At 33.3% G+C, this 14,439-nt stretch overlaps 1 protein-coding gene across 5 annotated transcripts in view; it reads right to left on the bottom strand.

The window, feature by feature from the left end:
- The window catches only part of CABCOCO1 (ciliary associated calcium binding coiled-coil 1), a 442,260-nt gene that overhangs the window by 245,719 nt on the left and 182,102 nt on the right, over positions 1–14,439 (bottom strand). The gene's annotated exons all lie outside the window — the stretch shown is intronic.

Raw genomic sequence — 14,439 nt, 5'->3', positions numbered from 1 at the left:
TAAGGTTCTGGGGATTGACAAGTTCTGGTGATTCCATTGTGGACATTTTGAGAGGAGGCAATTTTCTGTGTACCACACAGGGTCATGAAGAAAGTAGATGAATTAAATGTATACTGAATTAATTAATTAATTAATTTTTAAAAACTAATACTGAATTTGAGGGGACTGAAGTCATATATGATATCTTTTCTGTCTGTAACAGAATTAACTAAAAAAATCAATAAATGAAAGAACTGGAAAATCCTCAAGTGTTTAGAAAACAATCTATACACTTCTAAATTGTTCTTAAGTCAAGGAAGAAATCACAAGGGAAATTAGAAAATATTTGTGACTAAGTATAGAGAAAACAACTACATGTCAACATTTGTGGGATGCAGTTAAAACACTGTTTACAGAGAAATTTATATCTTTTTAAGCTTATGTTAATAAAATAGAAGAGTACAAAATCAATGATCTAAACTTCCATCATAAGAAGTTAAAAAAAAAAGAAAAGAGCAAATAAAACCTAAGTAAGTTAAAGCAAGTTAATCATTAAGATGAGAATAAACCTAAAGAGAAAACAGAGTCCAATTAAATTCAAAGTTGATTCTTTGACAAGGTCAACAAAACTAATAAACTTGTGAGAAGATGGATCAAGAGGGATAAAAAAAGGGAAGACACAAATTATCATTATCAGGAATGAAATAAGAAATGGCATTATTGATCTGACGATTGTTAAAAGGATAATAAGAGAATATGATGAACAGCTTTATTCCAATAAATTTGAGAACTTAAATGAATTAGAAAAATTCTTTGAAAGGCATAAATTAAAAACTAACTCACATACAAACACCTGTATCATTCTATATTCATTAAAGAAATTGAATTCATTACTTAAATGCTCTCACAAAAGAAAACTCCAGGTCCAGATGGATTCACAGGATAATTCTATTGAATACTTAAGGAAGAAATAATACCAATCCAACACAAATTCTTTTAAAAACAGAGGAGAATGCAACATTTTCCAAAGAATGCTACGTGTCCTGTATCAGCCTGATATCACACCCAGACAAAGATATTATAAAGAAAACAAAGCAAAAGACCAATATCCCTAACAAAAGTGCATGCAAGATCCTTAACCAAATATTAGAAAAACAAATCAAGCAATATATATTTAAAAAACAAAAACAAATAATACGTAATGTTCAAGTGTTATCCCAGGATTGTGAGGTTGGTTTAACATTCTAAACACAATCAATGTAATTCCCAAAGCAAAGAGAATAATGGAGAAAAGCATACGGTCATCTCAATAGATGTATTAAAAACATTTTACAAAATGCATCACCCACTAATTCTAAGCACTCTCAGCAAAATGTAAATATTAGGGTAAGAGAAGAAAACATTTATCGAGAATCACACTTACTGATTAAGTTAAAGGCTAAATAATTTCTCACTTTAAGACTGGGAACAAGGTAAGAATGTCTGCTCACACTTGTATTCAACATTGTTCTGGAGCTCCTAGCCTGTGCAATAAATAAACACACACACACACACACACACACACACACACACATGGAAGAGATACAACTTTTTATTTTTGGGGTATCATAGAAATACCCCAAAATATACATAGAAATTCCTAAAGAGTCTATCAAAAAAATCTACTCTAAATAGTAAGTGAATATAACAGCATCACGTGACACAAGATCAGTATCCCAAAATCAAATGTGTTTCTAGATACTAGCAATGAACAATTACAATAGCATCAAAAAAAAAAAAAAATGAAGTGCTTAGAGATAATTGTACAATGAAACTAGGAAAGATTGCTGAATGAAATTAAAGAAGACATAAATAAATTGGGAGCCATACAATGTTCATGAATTAAAAGACTGAATATTTTTAATGTATTGATTCTCTCCAAATTTATCTATAGATTTAACACAACCCCAAGTATAATCCCAATTATTGGGATAATGTCTTTTAAACAGACATTTAAAAAGAAATTGTCAAACTGATTCTATGTTTATGTGGGAATACAAAAAACATAGAATATAGAATTTCGAAAAAGGATAATGCATTTCAAGACTTACTACAAACCTGCAGTAAATATTAGAGTATGACATTGGCATAAATATAGACATTTAGATCAATAGGACAGAATTGAGAGTTCAGAAATAGATAATATGATTATATGGTCATTTTTTTTTTTTTGACAAATTACCAAGATGACTGACTGAGGAACAAACTGCCTTTTCAAGAAATGGTGCTGGAATAACTGGATATATATGTATGGAAAAAGGAGCTTTTGCATTTTTCTCACACCATAAACAAAACTGATTCAAAATGAATTATAGACCTAAACAAAAGTTTTAAAACCCTAAAACTTCTAGAAGAAAACATGTAAGAAAAATCTTTGTGACCTTGGGTAAAACAAAAGTTGCATAGATGGGACACAAAATATATGAATCACAAAAGAATCATAATTGAATTAAAAGCAAACTATTAAAAACTTGTCAGAAAATGCCGTTAAGAAAATTAAATGGTAAGTCACAGATGGGAAGAACATATTTGCAAAGCATACATGTTACAAAGAATGTGGATTCAGAATATACAAAGAAATCCTACAACTCAATAAGAAGAAGACAACTAAATAAAAAAAAATGTGTCAATGCTTTCTTTGCAAATGAACTGGTCCAGGAAAAGTTATTCAATATCATTCACTGATCACTAAAGACACACAAATTAAAACCATGATGATATACTACTACATACCCATGAGAAAAACTAGAATTAAAAATAAGTAATGGCAAAGACGTAGAACTAGAACTCTCGTGAACTATGCATGGGTGTACTAAATGAAATCAAGAGGATGGCAGTGATTCAGAAAGGGGCTGTTCCATTAGCCTACATTGTGGACATGTGGTGTGGAACAAAGCCACAGCCAATCCAGAGTTGTCCAGTAAGGCAAACGAGAAATAAACCTTTGTTGTTATCCACAGAGATTCTGAGATTATTTGTTACACAACATAAACTTACAAAAGCTGATAAGTAGAGTTGTGTTTTGACTTACATATGGAGTTTTTTTCTTTTTTTTCTATGCAAAATATTTTTTGTCGTTGAATTTATTTATATTTTCTGTAACTGCTTCACAATTTGAATCATAATTGGAAAGACTTTCTAACTGTCAAGTTGTAAATTAATTTACTCAAGTTTTCTCCCAGTATATGCAATATTCTCTTTTTTTACATTCAGATTCCTAATGCATATAAAGTTTTTCTATTGGTGTTTAACAGTGTGTGGTACGGATTCAATTGCATTTTTCCTCCCACTGGCTATCAAACTGTCCTGTGATCATTGACTTAAAATTCCATCCTTTTTTCCCAGTCATTTGAAATGCCACCTTTAATATATATCAAATATTCATATATCCTTGCTCTATTTTTGGACTTTATATTCTATTCCATTGTTTTGTCTTTCTATTCTTGGACTAATATCACATTGTTTAAAATATAGAGACTTTGTAGTATGATTTAAGATACTTTTAATTACTATTCCAACATTTTCTTGACTGTTTGCTTGTGCATTTAAGAATCTAATTTTCCAGCTTCACAAAAATATTAGTATTTTTATTGGGATCATATATTTTAATCATATGTTGTTTTATATTAACTTTAACAATATTAATTTTTCATGAGTAGAATCACCCAATCTAAGAATACAGGGTTGTCCTTTCTGTTTGTTCAAGTATAGTTTTGTATCTTTCAACAGTGTTTTATTTTCCATGTACAGTTGACCTTGAACAACATGGGAGTGCACAGTCAAAAATCTGTGTATAAATTTCGATTCCCCAAACATATAACTGCAGTCATCCCTCAGTATGTGTGGAGGATTGGTTCCAGGACCCACACAGATACCAAAATCCATGGATGCTTAAGTCTATTACATGAAATGGTACAGAACAACGCATACAGTTGGCCCTTCCCATCTGAGGATTTCCAACTGCAGATCATGAAAATATTATTTTCCATCTGCAGTTGGTTGAATACACAGATGTGAAACCCAGGGATATGGAGGAATAACTCTGTTTCTATTGCAAAAATCCCCATAAGCGTGGACCCGTGCAGTTCAAATCTGTATTGTTTAAGGGTCAACTGTGTAGATTTTATACATTTACTATTTATTTTATTTTTGTTTTCTCTCAGTTTTTGTTGTGGAATCTTTTCCTCTATTATATTTTCAAACTAGTAATTTTTGCATATATGAAATCTTAATTTTACATGTTAATTTTATAACTTGATATTATTATTTGTAATTATATTACAAATATAATAGCATACTATTTATTTGTAATATTTTTATTCTTTTCAAGCACACTCATTAATTCATACATATAGATATATTTTTATCTTTTGTAATTCTTATATTCTTAATTTAATAAACAATTACATTGGATAATATCTGTAAAACAAGAGTATATAGTAATGCAAATGATAGGCATCCTTGCCTTATTCCTGTCTTAGTGAGAATTTATTCAATGTTTCTCCATAAATAAATGTGACATTTTGGGTTGAAGAATACACACACACACACACACACACACACACACACACAATCTTTTAAAGCATGAGTTCATCGAATCTTATATCAGAATTTTTTTTCTTTTGAAATTAAAAACTGACATTAAATTTTCAAATATCTTTTAAGCATCTAGGGAATGTATGATATTGTTTCCTTAAATCTATTAATGTGCTGAATGACATTAGTGACTTTCAAATATTGAATCATCCTTGCATTATTTTAATAAATCCTACTTGGTCAGAATATATCATTTTCCAATGTGCTGTTTGAAAATTTTGTTTGCAAATATTTTATTTTATATTTCTGCATTGATATTCATAAATGAAATTATCTGTAGTTTTACTTATGTGAGTTTTCAGCTTTATAGTTTCAATTTTATATTCATCTCCCAAAAGTAATTTGTATATTTTCTTTCTTTAACTATCATCTTTGATGTTTGCTTGCCTCCTTAATTTGCACATTTTGAGAGAGACTGTGTGGAGAAACTAGAATTTGCTAGTGGATATTATATAATTGAAACTTGGAATTTTGATCTTATTATAAAACCAGTGCATGCTTGTTGAAGAAATCTTATAAAGTACAAATGAGCAAAAAGAAAAATACAATCAAATACTAATGTTAATAAAACTAACAGTCTTTTAATACTTTGAGTAATTTTTCACCCAATGGTTAGAAAATGTAATAGTGATCAGCATATAAAAAAATGTGCCTTAAATATCTCTTCTTTCAGCAGAATGTTAGCCTGAGACACTTAGCTTTCAATTTATTAATTTATTTCCTTTATATTAAAAATATTTTAAAATATTTTGATATATGTGTCTTTTCTAGTAAGGTAATGTTTCCATAATGTTGGAAGAGTAAAAGATAGCCCTTTAAAACATAGAAAATGCGTAATTTTGTCCAACCATATGGAACTAACTTTAGTATTAGTTATATAAACAATGAAAAATTTACTAAAATAAAAGTTACAATTTTGAGGGCAGAAAAAATAATTTAAGTGTTTTTTTAAATCTTCTACTTTAAAAAAGTAATATTTACACTCACTGAACTTACAGCCTAGGAAATAATGTCTCAGATTCTTTTTCCGTGAATGTGACTGCCAAATTCAGGTATTCTTATGTGGACACGATGTGTATATATTTTTTAAGAGAGCAAAAAATAAAGAAGAAAATCTTTGTTTTCTGTTTGTTTCCTGTTTCATTTTCTGCTATTTCTCTCCCTCTTTCTATTTTTTTTAACCTCCTGTGGGTTATTAGAACAATTTTTAAGGATTCATTCTAATTTTCATTTATAGAATTTTTAGTTTTAGTAGTGGTTGTCCTGGATATAACAACATGCGAGTTATCACATTCTGCTATTATCAACATCTTACCACTTTGAGTGAAGTTTAGAAAGTTTATTTCCACTTAGATCCTTTTACCCTCTCTACCTTTAAAAGATAATTGCCTTAAATATTTGCTCCATATAATTGGAGTACAGTAAGTCTCTTACTTTTCCTTCCTCTGAGTATGTTTTTTATTTCTCCTTCATTTTTGAAGGATATTTTGACCAGATATAGAATTTGAGGTTGCATTCTTTTCTTCTAGTACTTGAAAAATGTTGTGTCAGTTTTTTCTGGCCTCCATGATTTCAAATGAGAAATAGGCTTTCATTCAAATTGGTGTTCTCCTCTAAGTAATGTGTCATTTCTTTCTGGCTACTTTGAGGATTTCTTTTGTCTTCAGTTTTCAAAAGTTTAATTATAATGTGTCTGGGCATGAATTTCTTTGTGTTTAGTCTATTTGTGGTTTGCTTATCTTCTTGAGTCACAACATTTATATAGGTTATTGTCCCATAGGTCCCTGAAACTGTTCATTTTATTTCCAACCTTTTTCCTCTCTGTTCAGACTGGTTAAATTCTATTGATTTATCTTCAAGATGATTGATTCTATTCTCTATCATCCCTCTTCTATGATTGAGCACATACAGTGAGGTTTTTTAAAAATTTCACTTATTATATTATTCAGTTCTATAATTTCCATGTGATTCTTTTTTGTTTTTAATAACTTCTATTTCTTTGCTGGGATTTTATATGTTTTCATTTGTATCAAGAGAATTTGTAACTGCTCACTGAAGCATTTTTATGGTGGTTGGTTTATAATCCTTGTCAAATTGTTCCAACATCTGACTCATCTTGGCGCTGGCATCTGTTTGTTGCTTTTCTAATTCATATCATGATTTTCCTCATTCTTGATATGATGTGTAATTTTCCATTGTGCCCTAGACATTTTGGGTATACATTATGACACTCTGGTTCCTACTTAATCGCCTATTTTGTGCAGCCAAATTCTTGTTAAAGTGCACCTACCTCGATGTCTGGTGGTTGTATATGTTCAGTCCTTTGCAGGGCCTAGTCTACCCACCTTGGCAAAAGTGGGCACTGTCTCACACTGCTGTGTTACTTACTGTAGGGTGTGGTTAGAAGCTTGGCTCCACACTAAGCCCCTATAACACCAGGTAAGGAAAAGGGGAGTTCTAACTATCCCTGCTTCCCACTATTTCTGCCTCTTTGATGCCAGGTGGGGCCTGAGGTTCAGCTTCACATGGCCCCCACTGACACCAGGGGAGGGTCCTGTGGAATAAATGGATTATCTACTGTCCCACCTCATACCACTTATTCCAACTCCTGGATGTTATGTGGGTGTGGAGGTTCAGATCCCTAAGTCTTCCTGACTTCAGGGGTGGGGTGAAGTGGAACACTAATTACCTCCAAGTAGCACTTTCTTGTTCGGTCTCCTTGGTGTTGTATAGGGGTGGGTGCTCAGTTCCCCAACAGGCCCCACTATCCTATTGGGAAAATTGGAGTACTGCCCACTTCCATCAGGTAGTCCCTCACACATCAAACAACGATGGGGGAATCTGAACATTGCCTACTTTTTCCTGGGCAGGGGGTTGGGTTAGAAGATCACCTTCCCACTCCATGGCTAAGACTGCAAAGGTGCGAGGTGTGATTTGTTTTCCCTTTGGTATTTGACTAGAGTAAGGTGGGTATTGCCCATGAGATTTTCGAATTTTAGGACACATGTTTTCTGGTTGTTTAGCTTGGGAAGAGCAGGCTTTACTTGGATATTTTTTGGTCTATGCCTGTTGTAATCTTCTGTGGTACCCTGTCTAGGATATGTGGGCAGCAATAAGGAGACCCCCTTCCCCACCAGGGCTATTCCTCAGGTTTCGAGAGGCCTTAGCAAACAGCCTTCTTTCTACCTTTCAGAAAATTCCTACGCTTTCTCATTGTGTTATGCTCAGAGGTTTTTAATTGTAAAGGAGAGAGCCTGGGAGCGATAGGGCTACTTCACCTTGGCAAAACCAGAATTTCCTATCATAGAAAGATTTAAAATTTGTAAAAACCACAATCAGCCTTTACTGTTTTTTTTTTTTACTTCATATGTATATGAACCTGATCAGGGATTCATTTGGCTGCCCAGCCATCCTTGTCAAATCAGACCCTAGAAGATCAAGGGCAGACTAGGTTTAAGTCATCATTAATCTGTTAAAAGAAAGTGATGGGAGAAACCTTTTCCCTGAGTAACTATGGCAGAATTTTTTAATATGTCTTTAGATGATAAATGATAAGTGAGAATATTTGATCTAGGGACAAGTGTAATATTTCCTCTGGATTTATATCTACCATTTAGCACCACCAAGTTCAGTTCATGAACACATTCAATGATAAATATCCCTTTTAGGTTAATTTTTCTATAACTAAAATAGTGGCCTGGTGGGAAGCAATGACCAATCCATTCCCCAGTGGCTTCAGGTAGGGAAATTACTGAGTTTATCATTAATCTTACCCTTCAGTCCTCCGGGGAAGATTATCTTTGTAGAACATTGTGAAGCTAAATAAATTTAAAAGATTCTCGAAAAGAGATTATAAATCTAAGCAGAAGTTCTCAATTTTGGGCACCCATTAGAATCACTTTGGGATTTAGGAAAAATAATACTAATGGGTTTGCATTGCCCCAGATCAATTAAATAAGAATATCTTTGGTGAGCCTGGACATCAGTAGTTTTAAAGCTGCCCAGGTGATTCTAATATGCAGCCAGCATTAAAAATAACTCATATAGGCTGGTGTTGTTTTCCCTGACAAGGAAATTTATCTGTTATAACAAATTGCATCTACCATACCAGATACAAACTCACACTGAATAGGTGCTCTGGTTATATGAGAGGCAGCTCAAAAGCAGTCCCTTTCAAATTGTTCCTCCCAGCTTTGCTAGTGGCTTATTTTCCTACCAGAAAGTCTTTTTTCCAACCAGGAAAAAGAATGGACAATGCTCTAAAAGTATTTTCCCCCAACAAGTAAAGAATCAAATGATGCTGGAGAGATAGGTGCTCTAAAGTTTAAATCTCTTGTACATAAATTGTGTCAACCATCAAGTTCAGTCCACTGGGCTCCTTAACTTTGGGGCCTACAACTTATGCTCACTTGCGTATGCTGACTTACGTAACAGAAACTTTGCTTTTCAAGAAGCACCTGCAAGTGCGCCCACCAGGTGCGAAGCGTTGAAAGTGTTGGATGGACTGTGCAGTGTGCATTCCCTGAGTCCTTTGCTCTTGGTGGAGAGCTAATTTCAGACGTGGCAAACCAATCTCATTTGTGCATGGGGAACATTTCTATCTGAATGTTGGTCATTTTGTAAACTTCAGGTCTTCTAGGATGGTTACCAGTTTCTGAACCTGGGTACAGGCCTACAGGTTATATAATACTGGTCAGGGCTTTCACAGGGAAAAGCCAGCCTCTGTGTAGATGGAATCTTGCAAGGAACCATCATACAAGTTACTGGATGATGAGTTTTGTTATTAGGGCGGAAGCATCAAAAATTGTTTAAATCATCCTGTAGGGAATGCAACTTCTGTGGGTCGTTAACTTATTCTCCCTTAGGATTATAGAAAAAGGATTTTAGAACATCAGTCATAAGCCATCTCCTTTTCCTAAGAGAGGTAAGCCTGTTGACGCTGATAAAATGGATCCCTTCTCTGTAAGTTTTGCTAGTCTATAGTTCCCTGAGTGGACTATCATGACAAATTCAGAGGGCCTCCACAACAGATCTCATTTACAAAATTCTACTAGGATCACCGTCTGTCCAGGTTCTCTGCAATTCTTATTGATACTGCTGAGACACCTGCAGCAACTGGCTGTGGTAGCCAGGTATTTTTGAGAATACCATCTTTCTCTTTATTTGGGATGTAAGATTTGGGATCTTCTATTTAAATAAGTAATTTTTCTTGGCTTAAAAAAACACACAAAAAACAGTGGGAAGGCTCAAGGGTAGCACAAGATTAGCCAACCTAGCTTCTAGAATCTTTACAGGTAAATTTAGCAACCAGTTCACATCCATATAAGTAACCCATACAATTAAACCTAATTGTGTGTAGGAGTGCAAGCAGAAGGTTCCTGGGAAGTTGTGTCATCCTTAGATTTCAGAGAAGGATTAACAGCTAACTTAATATTCTAGAAACGGATTTGTTTCAGTTACAAAAGAATTATTAAATGCCTAATTAATTAAATTATTAAATGCATGCTAACCTGTAGAGAAATGGGGAAACTATGGTTTCTGTCCTTTAGAAGTTTTAATCAATCATGATCTTCCTATTTGCTGCCTAACTTGACAATAAGAAGTGCCTCTAATTTCAGAATGTGTTAGAAGAAAGTTTAACTTGTTTAACACTTCACTAATAATTACCTAACTCACAAAGGTCCTTCATTTTAGCCTAGAATATAATTATTTCTGATTGACTTACTCATCTCTCCTTTTACATATTTATTATTAAAGTTTTTTTCTATATAAAGAACCCTATAAACATTCACATTAGATGAAGATGACCCCAAGACCAAATGCATATAATTACAGTTGGTGGCTCTTTAAAATCTTAGCAGGCAGCCACCCACATTATCAATATTTATCGACCACCTCTTACATGGCTGTGTCCGAACAAGTGAGAGACTCATTGTCTACATCACAAAAGTACCATACAACGCTTTTTGCATGATTAATTCAATTCCCAAAAATATTATGTGACTATAAAATGCAAATAAAAGTTCATGATGGATACATAAAATGCTTGAAAATACATGATTAATTTTCACTTGACACTAGTTGCACAATTTCTCTAAAATGAAGACAGTTACCTCAATGTATATTGATGTTAAAGCAGAAATTGAGGAGACAGAAATTCCATTTGGACTTAATAAGCAAATGACTGGTGCAGGGATATCAACTGCATTACATTACTACTTTCCATATTGCTAACTAAATTATATACTCATTAGTTTATTGTGTTAATAAATGAGGGCTCAAAAATTTACATGCTCTTACAAGTGAAATATTTTCCTGGAGCCAATGGAAGCCTGACTAATTTGAGTTCAATTTAAATCCTCTGCCTTTTGTAATGATTAATACCATGAGACAATGAAAGAGTCATCAGCTTCTAATTCTGACTTGGCCAATGAGTCAGCAAGATAACAGGAAATTCTCTTACCCCATCGGTCTGCATCTCCTCATCTATAAAAGGATAAGACAAACCTGATTCTTGGGTTCTTCCTAGTTCTGTGATTCTGTACCAGCAGGTAAAGATTCTAAAGAGTTTTATATTTGTAACTTAATCTTATATATAATAAAATTTATCCGATGTTATTAAAGAATATTCATATAGGATCAAGGTCATTTAAGGACTGAAGTATATCCCAGGCTGAGAAGCACTCCAGGGCCAAGACCTGTGCTATAGCAGCAGTAATTAAATTGCTGAGCTCTCAAAGCAGAAGGGGGCTGATGATATATTATCATGAGATATGATAATGTAATTGAAAATGCTTTGCAAACTATGTGGGAATATATAAATGTCAGGTATTAGGCATAATTATTTCCTTCTCCTTTTATTGAGATAGCAACTTATAGAACTGACTTTAACAAGTCCATGTAATAAGTCACGGACATTTGGAAGAAAACATATATTTTTCTGATATTCCCTTCATTCCTTTATCCCACCAATATTTATGGAGCTGCTCTACTTCTAAAGTATTAGTGGTAAAATTAAAGAGGTGTGTAAGATACTGCTACTAACCTCAACAAGTTTGCAATCTAGTAAAAATGTATGAAACAGCATCATCTACTTTTCTCTCATTATTTTGTAGGTTGAAGATTAATTTTCCTGACTAGGGTTTACGTTCTTTGAAGCCCTACACTAGACTTTTATCTCTTTTGACCTCCTTCATTATGCTCAACAGACATATTGATCCTAAAAATATACTCTTTTATGGAAAAATAAAAAAAAACAACCTCTGTGATAGGGTTTAGACCTTCTAACGGACTAAACAATTCTAAGTTATTACCATTATTTATGTTGGAAACTTTCTTTAGTGCAACTCAAGAAGATGTGTAGACACTTCAGATTCCATAGCTTTATAAATGATAATGGACCTATAACAACCAAAAATAATAATATAAAGGTAACAACCAAGTTTTGTTCAGGGATAATAATGTGCCAGACACTGTGCTATATGTTTATATTTAATACCTTATTTATTCTCACAATAATACTATTGAATTGGAGCTTATTATCCTCACTTGACAGATGAACAGACTAAGGTCTAGAGATGATAACCAAAGTCACCTGGAGAGTGAGTGGCAGAACTAGAAACCGAGTCCAAGCAGTATATTTGCCAACATCTGAAAGGGGACACGATTACTGGGAGCCAAATTTACCCGATTTACCACATTTAAAAATATTCAGAATTTTAGATCAGATTAGACTAGTGGTTCTCAATGGGGAACAATTTTGCCACCCTGAGAATATCTGACAATGTCTGGAGACATCTGTGAATGACATGACTGCAGAAGTACTATAGATGCCACAGATACTGCTTACCATCTTCCAGTACAGAAAGGAGTAGCCTCCCACACAAAGAACGATCTAACCCAAAATGTCAGTAGAGAAACCCTAGTCTAGACTTGTTTTTTCATGCCAGGATGGTAATGTTGTAAATCAGTGCCTTCCTTCATGAGCAAACGTGACCTGAGAGGCCAGCATAAGAGTTCAGGGAAAGGTGAGGGCGCAGTTTGTGATCTCACAGTGTCTACGGGGGCAATACAATGGGGGGCATTTTTTTTCCCCAGAAGGTAAGAAGAGTGTTCTCCTTTGGCATTTGTTATTATTTGGTAGAATTTGGAATTTGTAAAGGCTTGATTTATAGTTCATCTATTCCCCACCCACACACTTCTTAATTTAGACCAATGTCCTATAGTTTTTAAAATGTAGCTGAAGTCTTTCCTACATTTGAGACTCTTTCTGTGTAACAGTTATAAGGCTTTATCTATGAGTAGCTAAGATAAATAGCGACAGCAATTTCCTAGTACTTAAAGTCACATTTCTTGATAATCTCTGGATTTTCAGGGACCATTAGAGATCCCTGTGTGAATCTTGGAATAATGAAAAGTACATTCTAGCAAATACTGTAGGTACTCTGCCATTGCTACATTGATTTAGAAACATATTTCTAAATCAATGTATTTTTCAATTTTAACTTGTAATAAAATGAGTCTTAAAGAAAGTGCCCATTGCAATCTAACTGCTCAGGTTTGAGAACAGCAGGGGAAATTGAGAATTAATTAACATTTCAAAGCCATAGCGCTATTTTACTTATTCCTAAATTGTGCTTAAAGTAGGGATTGATTTCTGCAACATAGTGAAACAACTTTTCCTTCTCCCCATGTCTTTTCAATAAAAAAGTATGGATAGTGTGTATTCAGATAATAAGATTACATAATGTACTCATGAAATGTTTTTGAGGTCGCCATAATAATGTCCTGCCACAGAATCTATGTTCCCTAAGTCATCTTTAAAACTTTGAGAAAACATACCTGAATAAGTAAGACAGAAAACCAACCAATACTGAACTCATTAGTGTAATTTATGTATTCATAAAACTGGTAATAGACATTTATTTCTAAATATCCTTAAAACACAGATAATAATGGAGCCAGTCAGCAATTTGCCACTTGCAATTAATCACTCTCTTCATATTCACAACATTCCATTTTTCTTGCTATTTGAGAGAGCGATGATTAATTGATAAAAGTTTAACAAGTACACTAATAGCAGGTGCTCTTAATTGCAAAGTCTTCAGAATGATTCTCCCCAAATCTACTTTATGCTAATTTGTACAGCATTAGTCATAACACTTTATGATTTTACTTTTAAAACGACTTTTCTTTTAGTCACCCTAATTTAATTAAGAATTTTAACTAGTTCCATGTATCAAGAACACCAATGAATTTTACATCTGTGAGTTTGATTACCATAAGAGATTAACAAGCAGACTCATAAAAATGCACGGCTGCCAATTAGAAGCATCAACACTGTGTAAATTAGAATTTGTTAATTGGTTTAGCAAATGTAAATTCAATTTTTTGAAATTTTATGAACTGAAAAATTGATTATATTTTTGTGAGCCTCCAGAAATATCTTATTAGGGCTGATATTTGTTTCAGTAGTTTCTGAGATTATACTTGTATTTTAGCCATAAACATTTCTATTTCACTTCGTTCAAAAATATCTGATTAAAGCATTCATTGTTCATCCACACATGTTTGCCCCTCACCATCCACAGTATTAAATGAATGCTTAAGTACACATTTTTCTTTCATGTGTCTTTCCTCTCAGCAAGACAGAGAAAATATGCATTCTAGGTAAGTTTTGTTATTTTGTACTTTCAATATTAAAGTGCACATAATTAATTTAGTTTTCTTAAACACTATGTGTTTCTGACAAAAGCTACAGATGCTTTTACAAAGATGAATATTTAAACAGAATTTCAGGTATGCAGATTAATACTGTTTGCCTCT

This window comes from Rhinolophus sinicus, linkage group LG07, assembly GCF_036562045.2.
Source record: "Rhinolophus sinicus isolate RSC01 linkage group LG07, ASM3656204v1, whole genome shotgun sequence".
Lineage (NCBI taxonomy): Eukaryota > Metazoa > Chordata > Mammalia > Chiroptera > Rhinolophidae > Rhinolophus > Rhinolophus sinicus.
This window is presented reverse-complemented; position numbering and strand designations above follow the sequence as displayed.